This window comes from Arachis ipaensis, chromosome B9, assembly GCF_059453495.1.
Source record: "Arachis ipaensis isolate K30076 ecotype BB chromosome B9, ASM5945349v1, whole genome shotgun sequence".
Classification (NCBI taxonomy): domain Eukaryota; kingdom Viridiplantae; phylum Streptophyta; class Magnoliopsida; order Fabales; family Fabaceae; genus Arachis; species Arachis ipaensis.
This window is the reverse complement of record NC_142444.1, coordinates 23,778,000-23,802,507: the sequence shown is the minus strand read 5'-3', so window position 1 is coordinate 23,802,507 and position 24,508 is coordinate 23,778,000.

The following is a 24,508-nucleotide window of genomic DNA, read 5'->3' as shown; positions in this document are numbered from 1 at the left end:
TAAAAGACTAAAATACTCTTATAGCTAAATTATAAAACGCAAAAAATACATTCTTAGCATTACTTTTGAAAATAGTAAAAGATTCTCATAGAATTAATTTAATATTGTTTGAATGTATTAAAAATAAAACATTGAATATTTTTTAAGAAGACTATAATACCCATATAATTAATTTTTAAAATACTAAAACAATATTTTATGATTACTTTTGAAAAGACAATATATATATATATATATATATATATATATATATATATATATATATATAAAAGTACTTAATATTGTTTGATTGTATTATTAATTATAAATTTGAATTTATTTAAAAAAATAGAATACCATTTTAGTTAATTTCAAAAAGACAAAAACACCGTTTTGAGATTTTTTTAGAATTAAGGTTGTTGATTATATTATAAATTAGATACTTCAATTTAAAAAGAAAAAACTAAAATACTGGTTTGGTTAAATTTTGAAAGGCTAAATTTTGTAAAAGCAAAGGTTAAGAGTTTAAGACATTATAAGATTAATGGTAAAGATCGATCTTTAAATTTTTCATTACAATTAAAAACATGTTAGAATTCATATTTTTTAGTTAGAATTTGTCTATTTTATTGTATTTTTTACTAACATGGATCGTTGTAATGGTGAAATAATTAGTCCATTTAAATAAGTATTAAAAATTCTAATTCCATCTTATGTATAACGTAATTCATTGGTCAGTAACAAATTTTTAAATAGAACTCATATTTGCAGCAAATTTAATCTGTTGGACTAAAAAATTTCATGAAAAATCCAAAAAAAAAATTATATACCATGTTAAAGATGACGACGACAGTCGAAGCATCAACAAGAGTATCAACAGTAGGAGCAAAAATAACAACAATAACAATGGTGCAATTATTAGTTTGTGCAATTATTCCTCTATTGTTGGCTTGAAAAGTTTGGATGATACCCATTTAATAGGAATAATGTAGGATTGAGAACAAAATTGTGCTTATGGATCTCAAAATTAAAGTAAATCTAATAATAATGTTTTGAGGATCCTATAGATCTCAAACAACAATTAAAAACAGATTAGAATAAATGACCATTTGTACCCATAAAAAATGATAACACTGACATATCACATATGTACTTATGATAGATCGAAACTGATTTTGTACTCACAAAAGTTGCTTTTCGTATGACAAAAGTACCCTATTTTGGTTATGCACTTGCTTCGTTATTATCCGAACCTATCTCGTACTCCCAACCCTCCAAAATCCTATCCTTCTTCAATTGCATTTTTAATTTCAACCACCCATTCCTATTCCAGGGTGGCAGCTTCCTCCTCCTCTTCCGCTCTTCCTCCTTCTCTTCAATTCCGCATTCTCTTTCTCAACTCTCCCTCTTTTCCAAACCCTCCTATTGCTTCCCCAGCTTATTATTGCATCTTCAATCTTCATAGTCACAGAATTTTAGTTATCTTTTCCAGAAGAATAATTAGATTATATAAAATTGATGTCCAATTTCTACTTCAAAAAAAATAAAAATAAAAATTACTTGTAAACCAAAAGATAAAAAAATAATGAATTCAATTTGACCATGGAAGTAAAACAACCTAACTTGGAAACAATACCGTAAATGCAACCGCACAAAAAGAATCAAGAACCGAGCACAAACTCATCGCCAGATCCAAATGAAAAAAAATAGCCAGAGAAAGAGAAGTTGTCTGTGGAACTAAAGCTTCTCTTCTTCGATGTTCTGCAACAAGGAGAAGAAAGGAATCGAAGAATGAGAAAATGAAGTAACAACAAAATTGAATTGAAGAGCGAAGAATAGAGAAGTACCTTGTCGGTGTAGCTAATGACGGAAGCTTCTTGAGGGAGACCGTCTGGTCCGATCTCAGGGACGAACGACTGGTTTGAAGCCATTTCGGAAAAAGTCTCATACTCCGGCGTGGGGTTTGCGATCTTCAAACAGCAGCGGCACCTGTGGTTCGACGCCGGTTCAGAACGTGATTTTTGAGGGATTGAATCCAAATCGAAAAATGGCCTCTGATGGTAAAAGGCTAGGCTCCTCTAGAGACTAGACCGGATACATTAGCAGGGAAAGCTACTCTTCACCGGAAATAGTAACTTCCGCACAAAGGCATTCTGTTGAAAGTGTTCAGTAATCGTCTGCTCATAGAAGTAGAGTGAAATTGGGCTTGATGCCATCTTCTTCAGTCAGTCTTAGGGCAAGGAATTCTTCTGCCCCTCCTACAGCGGTAGTGCCGATAGCTCTGATTACCGGAATTGCTTTAGGGATTGGATTTGGATTCCTTTCTTTTCGAGGCGAGGCATATGACTCTTATCGATATGCCACTAGCTCAGAAAAGATAGACACGCACACCCCCTTTCATTGCCGTTACCAGCCTTTCTATTTTAGCCCGGTGCCGGGGAGAGACTGGGAGTGCTTTCGAGAACAAGAACACATGGAGAAGGGTTTGAAAAAGAGGAAAAGTTGGGAAGGAGAGCGCAAGGATGAAGCGAAGGTGTGAAGGGACAGAAGAGCGGCCATGGCGGCAGAGGAAGAAGAAGCTCTTGCCATGGAATAGGGATGAGTGGTTGTATTAGAAATGGAATTGAAGAGGGATAGGGTTTTGAAGGAGTGCCACGTAGGTTCGGATAATAACGAAGTAAGTGCATAAGCAAAGCAGGATATTTTTGTCACACGGATGGCAATTTTCGTGGGTACAAAATCAGTTTCGATCTATTATGAATACATATGTCAACGTTATCATCTTTCATGGGTACAAATGGTCATTTATTCAACAGATTATTATCATTCTATTTTGTCGTATGTCGTTGTCATATCAAGTTTCATGATCACAAAACCTTTATTTATTTCACCTTTTTAACCTTTCTGATGAAAAGAAAAATCTCAGAAGCCACTAGTCCATTTTCTATTATGAGTTCATCTCCTGGAGAATTAATTATCCATTGGCAATGGTCTTTGTTGCAATTTGAAGAAAACATTGTATAAAAAGGTAGGGTTTGAAATCCTCCGTGTGATTGGGATCTTTTACTTTTGGGATAGAGCAAATGAAGGACTTATTCATCAACAGTGTGTCCTTAATTCACTGTTCAAAAATATTTAGCAGCCACTTTGTTACATCATTTCTCATTGTGATGACCCACATTTTTTGGTAAAAAGGTGTTGGCAACTTGGCATGCCATTTTTTGGAGAGTCAATTCCACCTCTTCTCTAATGAATTTAGATTGTAATCTTTTTCATTTATCTTATCCTCTCTCATTATTTTAACCCATTGACGGATCCATTAATAATCCAATTACCCACCCAATGCCTTGAGTAAGATGATTGCTGGGCTGAATCTAATAACTATAGATTAGACAAGTTATATGTTCGATATAAAATATTTTTTAACAGGATCTAACACCATTGTCATCATATACATCTTTTACAAAAGAAATAGTATATCTCCTATATATATTTCTATATTATTCGGCTATAATAAACAGATAATATTCCATAATTATCTTATTTAAATTAGAAAAATAATAAGTACTTTCATTTTATTAATGCTATTTTATCCATGATTTTTTTAAAAATTATATGTTGTATGAATTTTGTAAAAAAAAAATAGTATTATTAAAATCAGAATGGCAATATTTATTTAATTTAAATTAACATTCATAATTTTGTATATATAACATTTATAATTACATGTTTATTATATTTAATATTATTGAATTATTTTAATCATAATTAATGAATATAAAATAAAATAATTTTTGATTAATTTTTTATTGTTATCAAAATATTTTTAATTCATATATCAATAACATTTAGCGAGTTGACACTACAAGAAAAAAAGGTCTATCGCCACACTTTTTTCTTGCCACGCTTTAAAAGCGTGGTCAAAAGGGTCAATAGCCACGCTTTATGAGGATAGCGATTGTTCAGGGATTTGGTCATGTTTTTTTTGCCACGATTCAAAAAGTGTGGCAAAAAGGAGTCAATGGCCACGCTTTTATGAGAGTGGAGATTGATTAGAAATTTAACCACACTTTTTGTTGTCACACTTCAAAAGTGTGGCTATAGACAGAAATAGGTGCGCTTTTAAAGCGTAGCTAAATATTTTTGTTATCGTAAGGTTTTTGAAGTGTGCCTGTTTTCTCTACTTCTTTCGGCACCTCTAAAAAGCGTGGCTATAAGGTTTTACTAAAAATTTTAAAATTTCTACCACTTTTCTCCAAAACACTTTTGTAACCTAGAGTGAGATAAATTTACTTTATGCTCTTTAAAGAAGTAACAAAACCCTTATTTCCCATTCCCGTAACCCTAATTCATGCAGCAGCAGTGCCTCCCTCCCTCTCCCTCATTTTCTTCATTCGATCCCTCCTCCTCACGTAGACATGTAGGACGGCAACAGCGATGGTGGGTTTGTCATCGCTCTCATGGCGCCGTCGTGAGTCCTAACCACAGCGCTCTTCTCCTTATCCTCCATCCTTCTCACACAGAAGCAGGGTTGTTCTTCGTCACTCTCAACGCGGCGTCGCGAGTCCCAACTGCAGCGCTCTTCTCCGTCACAGTCGTAGCAGAGAACGACAGTATCCAGTCTACGCCGTCGCCGTAAACCGAGCAGTCCTCTCCGTTGCCAAGAAGCCCCCGTCATTGTAACAGTCCATGTCGTCACCAAGAAGATCTCGCCGTCGTAGAAGTCCGCTCCAAGTATGGCATAAGGTATCACAGTTTGAATCAAACCTAAATCTGTATCATCTAGACTTCAGTGTAGTTTATGATGTTAGGAATTTTCATTGTAAATAAGTGTTTCTTTGTTGAGACATGATGAAACTTTAACTATTGGAGATTATAGTGGTCATTTTTTCATTTTAAACTGTCTCTCATCTCAGGTAAAGAGCTTTCCAAAAAGCAGGCTGCTCAGCAGGCCATGATTAGGAAGTTGAGGGCTCAGGTAATGCCCACTAGTTATTACATTTCCCACAAACTTCAATTTTTTATATACCTCAATATTATAATGAATAATCTATTTACTTGTTTAATGAAAGCTAGATTAGAGAGCTTGAGGAGGAAAAGAAAGGTTTGACTACAAAACTACAGGTACTTGAATGCTTAAAGCTTTAGTAAAATTTATTTTCTGGTAATATTTTTTAGTTATTTCTCTTCACTCATTATGAAATATGAAAAGTATAAATTTCATGCAGTAGAGATCGGACAAAACTGTTTAACCTTTATCTTTGTCGTTTGGTTCATGTCATGTCATGCAGTTAGAGGAGAATAAGGTTGAAAGTATGAATGACAAGACAACTAAAGAGAAATTGTTGCAAGAAACTATAGAGAAACATCATGCACCACAGAAAGAATATTGAATGCTTTGGCTGCTGCTAAGGAGGCCGAAGCATTAGCAGAGGCACGTGCCGACAGTGAAGCAAGACCAGAGCTAGAGAATCGTATAAGAGAAGACAAGGAATGTGAATCTATGTTGGTCCAGGAACTTGAAGAATTGAGGCAAACTTTAAGTAGAAAGGAACGAAGATATAAGAGAGAGTTGGAGTAACACCTATTGTGGAAAAGATGGTAGAATCCCGTCTCAGGTGGTTTGGACATGTGAGAAGAAGACCGATAGAACACCCAGTCAAGAGAGTGAATGAGATGAAAGATGGACAAGGGGTGAAAGGCAGAAGAAGACCTAAAAAGACCATCAATGAGGTGGTCAAACGAGATCTACATATAAACCTTCTGTCTGTAGACATGATATATGATAGAGCTCAATGGCATTGTTTGATTCATGTAGCCGACCCCACCTAATGGGACAAGGCTTTGTTGTTGTTGTTTTAACTGTTCCTTACATTATAAACTTGTGTATCTCGAGCTATATTTATGTCATTGTGTGCATGCACTGTGAAACTGTCACTGTCACACTCACTCTCATATTGCTACATAAATTCTCTCATATCAAATATTTTCCTCACGCAAAAATTTTTTTCGAGAAAAGCATATCAAACAATTTTCTTATTATGGGAAAGTTCTCCTTTCAGGATTCCCTCAGAACTTTGGAAGCTGATATTCAGTATGCTAATACACTATAAATCTCTTCCTCTCAATTATTCAAATCTCCATTTTTGTGTGATCCTAGTACTAAATTTTCAAGAATGGTTTCTTCTATTGGTTTAAAGAAAAATCTTGTTTGAAGGAAAATATAGCTTTATTTGGTGCTTCGTAATAATGCCATACTTTTTGTCTAGAATTGAATGTTTGATTTGCTTTTTGAAAATTTTTATTATTTGAAATTTGAAATTTGAATATAAAATTTTGTTTCCAAACAGCTGAAAAAATAAGTAAAAATAAAAATTTTGCAGTTGTCTACTAGCATACCATGTGTTTGATACATTACCTTTGTTGAAAATTCAAATAACATTCTTGGTATGCAATATTTTCCTGAAAATTTTTTTGAAGTCTTCCTAGCATTCATGTTCTTTTTTAGCATAGTCAAAATCAATCTAATGGGCACGTTTTAAAAACGTGGCTATATGTCTACTTTTTAGCATGCTTTAAAAGTGTGGTTATAGGGTTATATATACAGCCACGCTTTTAAGTATGGCGATAGATAAAAGCATGGCTAAAAATAAAGCATACCAATAAATTGACAAAAGTATGGCGATAGAACAATTGGTATGTTTGCAGATGTGACTTTTTCAAAAGCATGTCGTTAGCTCAAAAAGTGTGACAAAAGTTATTGCTATACTTTTTTCACTTTTTGACACGCTTTAAAAACGTGACAATAAATTTCCTTTTTTGTAGCATCAAAATATACAGATATAACATATTTTTTTGTTCGATTTCAATCAAAACTATAACGGAAAGCTTTTCAACAAAGAACTCCAAGCATATCTACGAAGTTGAGAAATTTTTGGGATCATCAATTTTTAGTATATTTGGCTATTATTTGATTAATACAAATATAAAATTATCTTTAACAAATATTATTAATTTATATATATAAATTGTGAAAAATATAAATACAAATTGTATTAATTTATGTATATAAATTCTGATAAATATAAGTACAAACTATATATTTTTTATATATAAAATTTTTATAAATATAAATATAAATTATTATTAATTAAATATTAATAAAAAATAATAATATTTGGTGGCAATTAACCTTTTATTTATGTTGAAATTCCCATTACAGAGGGCCTAACATTATAACAACTCTATGAAAATATTTCAGACAACTATTATTTCATTTGTGTTTTTTCATTATGAGTGTCGTGATATTTTAAAGAGAGGGAACATATAAGAGACATGAAGGTTGTTTGAAGTCAAAATCGGTCCAGAATAATTGTTTTCCCTCCATTATCAGAGTTGAATGAAACCATATACATGCATGCATGGTTCACCTCATGACCTCAAACTTGGACCAAAGTTCAATTCATATTTAATATAGTAACTAACGAGGAATTGAAAGCAGTGTCTAATTAAAGCACAAACCAAGGCCAGAAAAAATAAAATAAAGCTTTACCAATTTATCTTCTAAAAAATGCTATTTAATCAATAAATAATTAGCCAATATTTCAACAAGTATAATCTATGATTTAAAATATTACTCCCTACTTAATTAAATTTAAATAATTAATCAATTTTTCATAATCGTATAATATATTTTTTTCCTTATTTTTTTAACCAACTAACTTCAGATTCCATAAAAATATTAATCAATTCCATTCTCCGTTCGAAATTTTTTTAGCCACCGTTTTATTTTATTTTTTCCTTCTTGTTCACTCACTCCAGTGCTACTTCATCATTCTCCCTTCTCTTCTCTAGCTTCATCACCATTTATAGTACAAATTTACTATTTTAAATTTTTAATATGTTTCATTGTTTTGTGACATGGGATTTTTTATTTTTGAATTTGATTTAGGATGCAGGTTGATGAGTTTTTAAATTTTGAATGGAGAAAGATTTTCGGTCGAAATTATAGAAAACTCTGAATTTAACTAATATCTAAATCCTGTTACTTGTTGACTTGACAGTATTTTCTTTTCTTATTCTTTTTTGGGTTAGTTACCAATACCATGTGATATTGGACCCGGCGCATCGGTGATTAATTATAAGTGAACCAATAAGTGCAACAACAAAGTATTTAAATTAATGTAGCAAAGCAATAATTCAGCATAAGTTACGAGAGAGAGAGAGAGAGAGAGAGAGAGAGAGAGAGAGAGAGAGAGAGAGAGAGAGAGAGAGAGAGAGAGAGAGAGAGAGAGAGAGAGAGTACAAATTATTATTATTATTATAGTCACCAAAAATTATTATTATTATTATTATTATAATGTATAAATGTTTACTTGATTAGAACGAGGCCAAAAGGCAACTTTAATAGGATATTTTTTAATATATTTTTTATTTTTATAATAACTGAATTAATTTAAAATTAAAATTTTTATTAAATATAATATTTAGAATAAAATCAGTATCAATAAAAAGATACTGTATTATTTAAAAAAAATAATTAAATATTACTTCTTGTATAATTTATTAAATAAAATAACTAAAAATGATACAAAATTTTAATTGAGTTGACATTATATATTAGAGCAATAAATTTTATATTAAATTTTAAATTAATTTTTATAATTTATAATTTCATAAATACTTATATACCATTTTGTAAAATCTAAAATAATATTTATAGAACCTAAAATAAAATTAAACTAAAAACAAGGGTTAACTACAATTTTGGTTCTTAAGGTATAAATCGAAAACTTTTCCGTCCCTAACTTTAATTTGCAAACAAAATCATCCCTAAGATTTAACTTGGTTTTAAAATCGTCATTTTTACTTAAATTTTAAATTTTATTACCAAATTACTCCTAACCAAATTATAAAGTAAAAAAAAGAAATAAGAGAATGGATGAGAAGGAGAAGGGAATCACGCCCCCGGGGAGGGGGGAAGAAGAAGGGGGGAAGGGAGGGTGGCGACGACGACGGAAAGTGAGGGCAGACGTCGACACCAACAGATCGGCGAGGAAGACGTCCGCCGTGTAATACCCGGTCTAACCGAAATTAATTAAATAATAAGTTAAATAGGAGCGGATATGGTTGGAAGATTTGGCAATTGGAATTTGATAATTTAAATATGATATTTGGATTCAGTGAATTTTTCCGAGTCGAAAAACATAGTTTTCTGCGTAAAAGCGCGTAGTGGAATTTTGACCGGCAGTACCGGTTGAGATCTGTCTGGTACTACAGCTGAGAAAATTGATTATGAGTAAATAAAATTAAGAAATGAGGAATTATAATTAGGGAATGTAGAAATATCTAAAGTGCGATTTAGAGCGCTAATCTTAAAGGTTTTAGCCCAAAATTAGGCCAACGGGCAAAAAATAAGTGAACCGGGCCTAAGTGGGCCTAAGACCCAACATATATAAACATTAGTTATGAGCATTTCAGCTCATTTTACCCTAAAAAGAAGGGTTGGGGCGCTGAAATTGAGAAGAGAGAAGAGAAGAGAGAAAACCTAACTCTCTTTGATCTTCAAACCACCATAACTTGAGCTACGGAACTCCGATTGACGAGCCGTTTGCGGTCACGCGTCGCTCTTCTCATCCTCTATAATTCTGTCTAAGTTTTGTGGTGAGTATTCCATTCATCTCTGCCCAGTTTTCGAAATTCCCCACTGTTACACGTTTTTGGGTAGTTAGTGTTGAAATCTTGTGATTTTGGGTGTTTACGAATACTCCAACATGGATTCTAAGCGGGTTATATCCCTACTTCATATGGGCTGAGGTAAGAAGTGCTCAAACCCTTGTGATTTGTCATTTTTATGAGCCCTAGGTTGATGTATGTATGTGATATTGGTTATGTTAGTGTATTTGGTGATGTTGGTGCACAATTGGGAGATTGGTATTGCTTGAGGAGCTTTGGTGAGGCTTGGAGCTAAGGTTGGTGAAGACTTCCAAAGAAGAGGCTCAATTGGTTTGGCTACAAGAAGTACGGTTTAAGTTTCATTTAAGTACCGTATGGTGTGATGAGAATTTCTAGGCTAAATGCCCCTAGGATTAAGTTTGGATTGTATAAATGGGTGGTGCTAATATGCATAGTTGGTATGTAATATGAATTTAATGATTGGGTTGAGAATTGTATGGCCTTGTATGCTTGGTGTATTGAAAATTTGATGTATTGGGTGATGAGTATTGATTTGTGGTTTATGCATTTAAATTGTGAAATTGGGCCGGAGGCTGTGAATTTTGGGCCGGAGGCTGGAAAGAGGTAAGGAAGGTAAGTTGACATGTGCATTATATGATGACACAAGTGATTGGATAAATTTCAGATAATGAATATATGAATGATTGGGTTGGTTATTGAATAATAAGGTTTGGGGAGTTAGAGTGTGGAATTTGGTAATTTTGGGTGAAATTATGTAGATGAGGTATGTTTGGTTTTGGTTGAGATATATTATGTGGTCATATATGTGATTATGATTATTGATGCCTTAGCTCGATGGTATGATGATGCATTAGAGATACGTATGTTGTGATATATGCTTGAGGAATGATTAAGGTTGATTTGTGGGTGAAACCACGTGATAGTGAGTATGATATTGATTATGTATAATGATGGTTGATTGGAAATAGTGTTGTTGAAATTTGGCATGAGGAAGAGTATATGATATGTAAATGAGTTTGAGTTTGAGCCACTTGGGTGAAGTGGGTTAAAATGGTGGGATGATGTTTTGTGAATTGTGGTAAAGTGTTAATGTGTGAGTTGAGGATGCTTGATGTTGATTTTGGTATATTTTGATTGATTTCAAAGAAAAGGATGAAATTGGCATGTTTTGGTTGATTTTGAAAAGAGTTGGAAATGACTTGTTTTGAAAATGGCACTTTGTGGTTTTGTGTGAAAACATGGTTTTTGGGCATACTTTGACGGGATATAACTTGGACTGTGGATTTCTGTTTTATGCCAAACTTGTTTAAAAGTGAAATTGGATCCGCGATGTCCATGCCGTTCGAAGAACGGGCGAAAAACGATTTAAAATGAGAAAGTTATGTCCGTAGGAAGATTGGGGGTTGAATCTGTGAATTCTGCAGCTTTTAACTTAGAAAATTTTTTAGCAGAATGACCCTCCACGCGTAGGCGTACTTGGCGCGTACGCGTCGTTCTTCAAGAAGGCACCATCCACGCGTGCGCGTGGTGTGCGCGGGCGCGTCGATGCGCTGCACCAAATGCCCAGCCATTTTTCTGAGAGTTGTGCCAGAATTGTGCCAGTTTTGTGCCTGGGGTGCAAGTGCACCCATGCGTACGCGTGGCTGACGCATACGCGCCGTTTGGCTATTTTTCAATCTGCGTGTCCGCGCGTATGACGCTTGCGCGTCGATGAGTTTTGTGGCCATCCACGCGTGCGCGTGGAGTGCGCGTACGCGTGGCCCTGTTTTCATGCCAAAGTTGATTTTTGAGTTTTAAAAGCCAAATCTCATGCTTCTAAGCCTCCGATCTCACCCCTTATGTATTAAATCATTATGATATACCTAGAAATGAGAAAGGAGCTAGGGGATGTGGTAACTTGCGAGAAAAGCAAGGGGAAAAGTTATGATCAATGATGATCAAAGATGATTATATGAGATATGGAGGATGACGGTGGAAGTACCGTGTATGCCATGAGCCGAAGGGCTATATTTATTGATAAATGGCTGGTTCTTGATTGAACCATGAGCCGGATGACTGAGTTATTGCCGGGTTATGGCAAAGCCATTATTGGTTATGGCTGAGTATAAAAGCATATATGATTAATAAATGAATGTGTTAAATGGATAATAATGGAGAATGTTGAAATGTGATGTGTGACCCCGGGTAGTAGGCAGTGGCATTGTCCACTTGCTCCGGGTATGAGATGGGAAAGGATGTTTATGATAAATGAGTTAAATTATGGAGTTTTGAATAAATGAGTATTTGTGATACCTGGGTAGTAGTAAGAGTGGTGGTTCATCACGCTTGCTCCAGGTTAATGTTTGAGATTTGATAACAATGATGATTGCTTTTAAACTGAACGAATATATGTTTTGAGATCCTGGGCAGTAGCAACGGTTGTGGTTCGTCCCACTTGCTCCAGGTCAGAGATTGTGACGCCTGGGTAGTAGCGGCAGTAGTGGTGAATCCACTCGCTCCAGGTTGAGCTTTTAGACACCCGCCTGGGTAGTAGCCGCAGTAGTGATTATTTCACTGGCTCTGGGTTGAGCGGGCAGTAGCAAGGGGGTTGTAGCTCAAACCTACTTGCTCTGCAAGGGGTGTTTCTGTCCAATGGTTAGCTACCAGGACATGTCGGGTTGGCTATATAACCGACAGATGATATCATCAGCCATAGGGCAGGCATTCATCATTTGCATATGTTTGAATTGTTTGGGTTTGCCTGTTTGTTTTGGATTTCTACATCATATATGCCATGTTACCTGACTATTTGCTACTTGTTCTACTTGTACCATATTTGTGTATTACTTGCCTGTATTGCTTGTGTTTGTACAACTGAGATTCCCCTCATGCTGGTGTCGGTGGATGTTGAGGGCTGTTCTTGATGAGATGAATTGATGATGCGATTGCATGATGATGATGATTATTGAATGAGATAATTTGAACTCCCTGGGTAGACGCAGTGATGTGGTTTCACTAGCTCCAGGTGAAGGTATGATGTATTGATATAGAATTGTTGAGATAGAACAACTGGTGATAGTTTTGCTTATGATTCTGAGTCTGATTCGTGGAAGAGTCAGCGAGTTGGGAAACATGTGAGACATGAATTAGATTTAGCACTCCCTTATGACAGTTGCCTATTCATGGATTAGCGAGAACCTAGGATGGATAATTGGTGAAGAAGTTTAGGATGCTTAGTGAGTTTTTATTGCAGTGCATTGTATTTATTTGACACTTTTACCGTACTGGGAACCCATGGGCTCGGGGTTCTCATTCCGTATATATCTCTTGTTTTTCAGATACAGGTCCAGGTGCTCAGAAGTGAGTTGTGGGTCGTCTGAGAGACGGCGAAGATCTTTATTTTCTGTCCTTTGTTTTTTGCTTAGAATCTCTCCACCTTTGTTTTGAAAAGATTATATTATGTATTGAACTCTTTTGAATTTACCTATAGAGGCTCTCATGTTTCCTTCGGGAGAGATTAGGATATAGTGTTGTCAACTACTTTCATACTATATCCTAGCCGGCTTAAACTTCGCGGGTCGCGACTAGTGGCTATTTACTTATGTTATATATATCTATTTGTTATCTATCTCTTATCTCCTCTGCGATTTGTCCGTATATCATTTTCGGCTTCACGGTTTATCTTTTGTTGTCGAAACGTGAGTGTTACGTCTTCGCGATTTTTATTTCTACTCTTTTCAGGCTTCTCGGTTAATACTCCTTTCGAAATTACCTATATTTATTTATTAAAAATCCTCCTAAGAGTCGTACCACCGTAATATCATTGACTTATGACTCGAGCATAAGGATTTGAATATTAGGGTGTTACACGCCGCGTCGTCGTTTTGCTCATCCTCCTCACTAGCTCGCCGGTCGTTGCTGCTCCTCGCCGCTTGCCGCTGCTCTTCGTCGTTCGCTGCTGGATCTAGCCGCTGCTCCTCTTCCTCACTAGCTCGCCGCTGCTCGTCATATGTTGCTGCTGCTCCTCGTCGCTCGCCACTGTTCCTCGCTGCTGGGTTCCGATTCTGTTTCTGATTGTTAATTAAGTTGATTTTGCTGCCTTTGTTTCTTTTGTTAATTACATTGTTTGATTTGTTGATTTTGTTAAGCACATTATTGTTGTTGACTTTTATTCCATTATGATTTATTCCATTATTCTTTTGTTTTTGTTTTGCTTCTGATTATATTCCATTCTTCTGCTTCTGATATTTGCTAGCTGAAATTCTGTTTTGATTTATTGATATTTGTTAGTTGAAATTTTGTTGCTGCTGTTGAAATTATGTTGCTGTTGTTGAAATTCTAGTTGAAGAAGAAGAAGAAAAAGAAGAAGAGGTGTTACCATGATGAAGAAGAAGAATTAGGTATTTTGGTGAAGAAGAAGGGTATTTTGGTCCAAAGGACGATTTTAAAACTAAGTTAAACTTTAGAGACGATTTTGTATGCAAAAGAAGGTTGGGAATGAAAAAATTTTTTGACCTATACCTTAAAGACCAAATTCGTACTTAACCCTAAAAACAAACATTGAAAATGTTCTTAATTCCTAATCTGGATCCCTTTTACTTCCGACATTGGTATGAAAAATGACTGAGATTCGATTTTATTATTAAAATTCATTTATTTATGCAAACTTAATAACGATTATACCAAGGGAATGTAACAAGTGTTTTAATAAGTTTTTATTTTATTTTCAAATTTTGAACTTGTTTCACTTGATTTTTAGTGACCTCGATAGAGTGTCGAATGAAACTTGTATCAAAATCTCAATTTGGGGAGCAGATACGACTCCTCTTAAAAGAATGGACTCTACCCGAAATTTATTTAGTATTTGTGTCGAAATGTTATTTGTGCCAGAAATGTATGAAAAGACTTAATAAAATTGTGACAAATAATATAAAGAATTACAATAAAATGAAATATATAAAATAAATGAAAGCTTTAAATGGATAAGAAAGTAAAATTGGAATTGAAAGAAAGCAAAATACTTGAAGAAAAGAAATAAGAATTAAATACGTAAAGCAAAGAAATGAAAGGAAAATACTTGAAGAAAAGAAAGTAGGAAGTCGACTCCAGACACTCACATGCACAAATGAAGTGTGACTTGGATTTTGCAGAGTTTTGTGTGATAATGAATTGTTTAGATTGAAGTCCCTTATTTTTTCCAAGCTTCTCCTATTTATAGATCACAAGGGTGGACTATAGAATACTTCTCTCTTCCCACGATCTAGCTTTTTTTTTTCTCAGGCTCTTACAACCCATGATCTTGCCTTAATTGTGAAGGACCTTGTTCTCTATAGTGAACACCCCACATCTTTGAGTTTATCTTGGTCTCCGAGACCTACGTTCTGTCAAATTAAACCAGATATAATTGACACATTTTGACCTTAGTGATCACGTGTTAATCATGTGCCAAATTTAAATTAGGGCAATCTATTTCCCAGTCCATTACAGCCACTTCTTCTACTTCTGCTATGGTGGGTGCGGCCACGAATATTACTTCCACTATTATTCCATCAACAATGGCGTAGATGTCCTCTTCTCTTTTATCCGTCACCTCTGCGGCAATTGCCTCTGCTTTTGGGATGACAACCATTCAAAACTTACCTAAACAACATGAGGAGGAGGATGTGCAGATTGTACCTCTTCCACCTCTGGCAGCTGGCGTAATACAATTCTATAGTGATGATGGTACTTTAAGGTCCCCTAAGCCAGACGTTGAAACCATTGAACTTTGGCAGAGCCAGGTATTCTTCCCCTTCAATGTTACTGATCTCTTGTATTCATTTTTAGGGCTACTTTTTACTCAGAAACAAATTGAATATATTTCTTCCTTTTTCTATCTCCACTTGAACATCTCCCTTTGATTTTTTTGCAAAAATGTGAAGGCTTTCTATTTTGCTAGTCGAGTTTTTAGAACTACTCCCCCTAGAGAGTTTAGTTCTTTCCTTTCGACCTGGATGTCCAGATTAGCTCCATCTTATAAATCTATTTGGAAGTCGGTAGGAATTTCTTCTGCCCTGAAACTAGCTACTTATGATTTATCCTACACTACGCCTCTTCTAGGGGCTAGCTTGTACTTTTCATATCCTGCTACCAACAATTTTCATTTTTCTTATGGGATAATGGGTCCTACCTTGATGGAGGTATGGGCCCTGATCGGCATGTCTCCTAATGGAGGATGTGTGTCGTGGGCTACTGAGTACTCCGATGATGTCTTCGACATCAATTTTGACTCGACTATTATGTCGAAATTTATTGAAAATAATATGGGGTTTGAAAATGACCCTATCACTGACAATGAACATGTAGCCTTTTTACTTATGTGGTTCAATCCATTTGTCTTTTGCCAAAGTCCATTCAGATTCAGAAAAATAACTACTTACCTTTGGCTATCATACTCCATCACAAAAAAAGCATCGACCTTCTTTCTTTGATTCTAGGTCAGTTATATGAGACTTTATCTCTAGTGGTAAGTGAGATTTGTTGATGTGAGACTTCGATCAACCTTTTTGGCCCACGCTGGGTTGTAAATTTGTGGTTAAAGGCCATTCTTGAGCCTCAACTCATAGCTTCATCTTCAGATATTCCAAAAAGATGCCATTAATGGTATTTGAATTTCTCTTTTTTCCTAGTTGAAACCCAAAAATATGTCTACTATTGATGCCTTTTGTCATTCCATCTTCTTGATTCTTGACATCAAAGCCAATGACAACAATTTTTACTACCCCAATTCTTTCACACACCATTGAAGTTCGGTTGATTTTTTTTCATTCTTTTATTAGTTCCACAGCAAAAAATCAATTCATTGTCGATGATTTATGGTCCCGTACCTTAACTCCACAAATTCTTTTAGTCGGGCTTCCTCACGAATCGACAATGGCCTTTAAAAAGAAATTAGTGACCTACTCTCCTCAATTTATGTCATGCCAATTTAGGTTGGCACAAGCTCTCCCTTTTCTACTATTTCTAGACTCTGAAGCATAGATGATTCACTATGAGGTGTCGAATTTAGAAGAGTTTGATCAAATCTTGGACTTAAACTACCAAAGGGTGACTTTACAGTACTAAAGACTTGACATCACTCGCTGTTTTCTTTCCACACCCTTTTTTCACAAGTGGTGATTGGCCTATTACACTTCTCATTGTACTTCGACTGAACAAGCTCTTTCTAACCTGGTTCTTCCTGCTGTGCAAATTACCACGACTCTAAGAAAACCAAAGGTGGGCATGCTGAAAAAATTATTAAGTTCGAGAAGTATTATAAGGTTAGGTGGCATTTTAGGAAGGTTAGGTATATTTTCAATGAGGTCTTAGAAGTTTGGAAAAATAAGAAGGAAACATATTTATGTAAATATCTCAAGTGTTATTTACAAGCGTGTAATTGAGATCCCTTGGTACAGAGAAATCTTTTATTGCAACCTTTCAAGTTTTCTCCTTTTTCTAATGCCTATTTCGGTCTTACTGATCGACTACCTGACCTTCTTAAAGGAGTTTTAGGAGTGAATTACAGACTCCAAAAGAAAGACCCAAGAAAATTGGGTATAAATACTACTGGTGCTATCTACTATTGAGGAACCAGTGATAAAATTCATGGTTGAACAAGGATTGCTGGATATCCTTTTATGTATCTCCAGCTACTCGACCAACATAACTTTTTGGGGTTGCTGCTGACCCAAAGCCAGTCAAAGAAAACTGGAATTCAGATGAGGATGTTGTTCCGAAAAATGGAAAAATCGAAGTGTGATGGCAGTTGAGGTCAAGGTAAATCAAGCGATGCCACACTTTCTTCTAAGAAGCAAGGTCCATCAATATTCTCATGGGTGCTGGTCCCAAGAAAGTACAAAAAACAAAATCCAACACTTCTTCTAAGGTATACCTCATACTTTAGTTTGTTATTCCTTCGACTCTTAATGTATACTTAGCCGTTTTATCATTCTTCTAGTCGAAACAGTCCAAGAGAGGATCAAAAGCTAGAGTCGAAGCAAACAGTGGATTTAACCGAGAGGTCAATCAACCAATCTGCATTGAAGTCGAATTTACTCGGCTTGTACCCCCTATCTCTTCTCAATGGTCATTCTACCTATTCCTATTTTGACTCAGATTTAGACTGTTCCATCACATTTGCTTCTCAAGCTTCTACCGAATCTCCGTTGTTAAAGTATTTAGATTCCTTACCATTTTAGTTGTAATTTTCTCATATCTTAAAACTTATAGCTTTCTTTCTGTAGGCAAGCCATATGCTTCTTTCTAGTGATGCTGAGACACATCAAGAGTCATTCCCTGCATCAATAACCATTGCAGTTGTTTCAACTCTCATACCTAAAACAAATTAAGCTATTGTCGAACAAAATTTGGAGCCTCCTTTGACTGCTCCCACTCCTGAGGATGGAGATTTGGAATTTGAAGATCTCGACTTCGACCTTGCCAGCATATTGTCTAAATCCCTACAGGTTTATTTTTCAAAAGGAACTAGGATGTTGTCTTCTTCAGATATGGAGCCCAACCTTGTGTTTCTAGTTCAAGAGTTAGCATCAAAAGTTTTAACCCATGAAGAAGAAGTTACCTTTCTTTAGCCCCGAACACCACCCTGTCTTGATCCCTTAGTTGTTGAGAAGGTAAATATGCTTCTCAATTGCCTTAATAAACCTCTAGAAAAAATCAACAACAATGCTGATCTAAAGGTTCAACTTCTCAATGCTCTCAGTTTCTTGGGTTAAAAATTTTCAACTGAGGTCCACACAACTCTAGGTGTCTTTATTGAAGATATATATATATATATATATATATAACCATGTCTCCAAGTCTGAGCTGCTGAGGCAGACTTGAGCAAATTGATTGAGGCATTGGCCAACCATGATGCCTAATAAAACAAATATGAAATAGCCAAGTCTCAAATTGAAGAAGTTTTATCAGAGGGTCAAACTAGGGAAAAGACTATAGCATCGGGGATTGAAACTCTTGAGAATGAACTAGCTGAGTTGAAGTCAAGGAAAGCAAAAGTCGCAACAACTAATGCCACTCTCACTCTCCGACTTCAAAAGATTAGCAAAGCACATGCCTCTAGAATGTCAAACGGTCCTGCTTTGATTGAGGTCATCACTCAAGCCAACAATGTCAAAAATGAGGTTTCTAAAGCTTCTGTCACCTTGGGTTAAAAGCAAGAAGATCTAAAACTTAAGTTTAGAACTTTATTTTAGTTGATGTTTTGTTTTGTACTTTTTGTTTAAAATTTTAAATCCTTTTATTTTAATGGCAATGATACACTTTGAGATATTTACCATTGATATGCTCTAACTATCGATTATTTCTTATATCTTTTAACTTTATGCCTTTCCATCAAATATCCTTTCGACCCTGTATGGTCCTTTCCATAATGGTGACCGCTTTCCTTTAACATACTCAGTAGAAATAATTAATTTTAAAACTAAGTCACAAACTGCAAACTTTTTATTCGTTACTTTCTTGTTGTATGACTTAGCTATACATTCTTTTTGTCAAATTATTCTATCTAAAGCCATTAGTCAAGTTTGATCTAACTCATTTAACTCATCTATTATACTCAACAAGTATTGTTCGATAGATAAATTATTTTTCTTGGCTACTCTTATGGTTTGTAAATTTATCTCACGTGGCAGGACAACCTTATCGCCATATACAAGTTCATAATGTGTTGATCTTGTAGCCTCTTTAGGTGAACACCTATATGCCCATGACACCTGACTGAGGGTATTATGCCAATTTCGAGACTAACTCCCTATATGCTTTTTAATCAAACTTATGAGAATTTTATTTACGGTTTCGACTTGGTCATTAGCCTATGCATAGTAGGGAGTCGAGTGTATTACCTTAATACCTCGTGATTCAACAAATCCCTTTATAGTTCCTTGATCTGTGGTCAAGGTTCGGGGAATGCCAAATTTATAAATGATGGATTCCTCAATAAAGTCAATTATCTATGCTTGAGTGACTTCTTTCATGGGCACATCTTTCACCCACTTCGTGAAACAATCGACTGCCACCAAGATAAGCTTGTGCTCCTTAGTCGTCGGAGGATATATCATTCCTATTAAGTCAAGTGCACATCCTCTAAATGATGAAGGCTTGATTATAGCATGCAAGTCAGAGGCAGGAACTCTTTGAATAGGTGCATGTCTTTAGCATTGATTACAATGTTGAGCAAATTCAATGCAATCCTTCATCATCGAAGGTCAATGAAGTCCTTGTTGACATAGAATCCAATGCATTTTTTGACCTGATAGATGAGCTCCACAAATACCTTCATGTACCCCAGCCATAGCTAATTAGGGATCTGGTAAACCTATGCATTGGAGTAGAGAGCCATCGACACTTTTCTTGAACAAATCCCCACCAACTAACAAAATCTCAATGCTAAATATTTAATTTTTTTATTTTTTCTTTGATTGAGATTTCTTAAAAAGTCAATGATCTTATATCTCCAATCATTTGAATTAAGTGCATTTGCGCAACAAACTCCTCTTAGCTCCAAAGGAGTTAAGTTAGTTTCGGTCTCACTCAATTCTTTCATCAATTTGGGAGAAACCTTATAGTCAAAATCCATTTGAGCTAATTTGTTAGCTTCTTGATTCGACTCCCTAAATATGTGCTTTATGGAAACAGAGTCAAATTTGGCTAAAATCGAGCTTTTATCATGAAATATTTAGCTAGATTTTGACTTATAACTCAATAGTTTCTAGCTACCTTTTGAATTACTGGTTGTGAGTCTCCCATGACTTCGACTATTCGAGCTCCTTTTTGGATTAATAATTCTATACCAATAATTAAGGCCTTGATTCTGCTTCATTATTTGACAATCCTGGCTCTAGTCGAAATATAAATTTAGTTGGCGTGTCATCAGGAGTGATTATTATTATTCCAACTCCTAACCCATATTGGTGCTTAGATCCATTGAAATATAACTTCTAACCCTTAGGTTTTAAGTACCCAACTATCTTTTCAATGGCCTTTTCATTGACATTAACACAAGGGTGATCTGTTAGAAAGTCAGCAATCACTTATCCTTTGACAACCTTAGTGGGGATATAAAATAATGAATTTTCGATTGAACCTAACATCCATTTGCCAAGTCAACCTATTAAAATTGGATACGAAAGCAAGTATTTAATGACATCAAATTTTGAAATAACATAAATATTCTTTTTAATTAAATAACTTTTAAGTTTAGTACAAGAAAAATAGAGGGTTAAGCAAAACTTCTCGATTGCACTATATCTAGTTACTACATGAGCTAACATTTGATTTAGATAGTAAATTACTCATGGTCATCTTCATCTTCTTGGGCCATCATGCTTCCTAAAATTATTTCTAATGCAGCTATGTATAATTTCAATGGTCGATCTTGCTTAATAGGTGCTAGGATTGGTGGTGAAGTCAAATATTGCTTTATTTGGTCAAATGCCTCTTGGTGCTCATCCTCCCTTTGAATTCTTCTCCCTTTTTCAATTTCAACAAAGGAGTAAATATTCTTATTTTTTCTGAAAGGTTTGAAATAAAACGTCAAAGAAAATTTACTTTACTTAAAAAAGATTGAACTTCTTTCTTATTCTTAGGAAGTGTTGAATCAAAAATAGCATTGCACTTGTTGGTGTCAACGGTTGCTCCTTTTTTCTGCACCATGAATCCTAAGAAGTTTCTTGCAGATACACCAAAAGCACATTTTAATGGATTCATCTTGAGTTGATGATGTCTCATTCGTTTAAAGCAATTTCTAAATTACTTAAATGAGAATGTTTTGACTCTTACTTCATGACCACATCATCAATGTAAATTTCCATAAACTTACCATTGAAATCATGAAAAGAGAGTTCACTACTCCTTAGTAAGTTGTTCCTACATTCTTTAATCCAAATGCTATAACTAGGCATTTATAGGTGTCGATAGCTTCTGAGCATCAAAACGCTATTTTCGACACATCTTCTTGGGATATGAATATCTAAATATGTTCTGAGTATCCATCCATAAAACCCAGAAGTTCGTTTCCTAATATAGAGTCAATTAGCATCTCTACAATTGGCATGTGATACTCATCTTTTGGTGTTGCTTTATTCAAGTCCCCGAAATCAATACACACCATTAGTTTACCATTTTCTTATTGCAAGTACAATATTAGAAATTCATTCGACATACTTGGCGGTTCCAATAAATCCTGCTTTCAGTAGTTGCTCGACCTCATCCTTGATATTGACCATAATATTAGGTGCAAAGCGTTTGGGATCTTGTTTAATGGACCGAGCATTAGGCATGATAAGGAGCTTGTGTTCCACTAAAGATCTATCCAGTCCAAGCAATTTTCTCGTATTGCCAAGCCAAACAATCTTGATATTTCTTTAGCACCTCTGTTAGCTCTTCCTTAAAAACGGGGTTTAATCATTTGCTCACATAAGTGACTCGACCTTCTCTACTAATCTTGACTTCCTCAAGAAGGTCTTGTACTTTAACTTTTTTATTATACAAATCTTCTGAAAATAAATCGAACTTCTCAAACCCTAAGGGGTCGAGATCATATATACAATCTAGTGTACGCTCACATGTGCACTCCTTCTTCTCAGCCATATAGGCTGAGAGTCGATCCCAATGGCTCGATATATCCATTAAATGCATTGTGTGGCCAAGCTTTCCTTGGCCTTAGGGACCAGTTTCATACAGGGGTGAAGCTAAAAATTTTTTGGGAGGGGCCAACATGAAAAATATAAGTTAAGAGGAGAGAAAAATTTAAAATTAAAAGGGAGCCAAACTGAAAAATTAGAGACTCATACATATAAATTATTAATTGGAAGGCCTATTGCCCCCTTCTCGCTAACGTGGCTCCGCCACTGGTTTCATACCATGGGCCCCTACATAGCACCATTTGATAAGAGCTGGGTCAAAAGTGCTCATATCAATATCTAGTGGTCGAACACTAGTATGATATTCTTAAAAGCTGACATTCATATGTTCGACAAAGCATGGGCTGTCGTTAGCTTCAATCTCTTCGATTCTTCTATTCTCATCCCAGAGCACCAACTTTTGATGCAGAGTCGAGGAAATTGTGCCTACTCCATGGATCTAATATCTTCCCAATAACATATTAAAGGTTGCCTTGGTAGGTACTACTATAAACATTGTTGTTCATTCGAAGGCCGTTGTCGACTTATAATTGAACCCAATGACAGTCAGGTTTGTCTTTATCAAATCCTTGATTGTCCTTTGGAATAGAGGTAACATACTTTTAGGTAGTTAATTAATCGCAGCTCCTCCATCCACCAGGATGCGATTGACTACTAGTCCTTCCACCTTAGCTTTAATATGCAAAAGTTGAAGGTGATCCTTGGTTATCTCGTCAGGTCTTTCAAATAATTCTTACTTAACCAGACTATTCTTAACAAATCTGCACTCATTTCCATGGATGATATCAATACAATCTCCTTCAAGGCAACTCCAAGGATCCTCGGGAATACCGTGAAAGTCAAAAGGGAGAATAGAAACTGTGGTCACATATCGAAACATAGTTTCACCAAACATCACATCATAGTCATCCTCAAATCCAGAGTCAAAAGTATCTGTTAATGCCTTCGCTTCTTCTTTACCTTTAGATGACTGTTTGACAGTTGATGTTTCCTTCAACACATCTTTTGGCTCTTGGCCCTTGATCGATGACATCTTGTTCTCTTTCTGTTCTTGCTTCCTGGGTGACTTGCTCTCTTTATTCAATTTTGGATACAGACCTTCTTTGTCAATGTAAGCTCCTTGTGCTTGAGCCACAGCTCTTGGAATGATGGGAACTCTGTCCTAAAAATTACGTCGAGATCTAGTTCGACTGCCACATCCTCTGCTTGCCCCTTGTCGAGAAGCACCTCTCTTCTCGCTTCCAGCCTAATTTCCAAAACTTCATCTAGGAACATTAAAGTTGTAATTCCTTGAGTTGTTTGGAGTATTGTTCTATACCACTTATTCTTCGATACATTAGCGGGAGGCATTCTGGTTTGATTCGATACCCCTTGAGGTTTCTAATTGCAGTGATCTCTGTGCGCATTTGCTGCTTAATAGGAGGGCGCTTGTAGAGTCCTAACTCTTACCACCCTGCTTTAGTTGAGCTTGCCTCAATTTTTCTTGATGTCATGCTCTCTACTCTTTTTATACGAATCGAAAGTCGTAGCAGCTGAGGTGTCGAACAAAGCACTACATCGAGGACATATGGCAATACTTTCTTCTTCTTTCCTTTGCCTTAGCAAAAAGTCCAACAAGACCTCCCCTGCCTTTGGATAAATCGGCCTTTCCGCTTCAAACATATCAAGTTTGAATTAATCATCCTTTCCCATAGGCTCCATAGAAGCCATGTTGCTTGAGAAAATCATTTTCTCAATTTCAGCAAAGTTTGACGTGACCTGAAAAAGGATCACAATCCACTTTCATCTCTGGTTTTTTGGGGAACTTTAGTTAACCATCTTCAATCATATTCTGTATCAAGTCCCTAAAACGTACCCAATTATTAGTATAGTGGCCAAGGGTTTGGTAAAATTTACAAAATTTTTTATTTCTAATTTCAAAAATAAATGGCATTCGTTTTTCTTCAGGAAGTATAAGTTGCTTATCTCTTAATAACATGTTGAAATTTTTTTTGTTTTAGTCAAGTCGAAAGAATAACTTCTCCCTCCTAACAAAGGAGTTTTGTCTTTTGCTGAATTAAGATATCGACACACATACAGAGCCCATCTTTTAATTCTACAGCATAGACAGACTCATTATTCGACTCTTCTTCACGCATACAATCAACATTGCTGATTCAAGTTCTTCTTTTTCT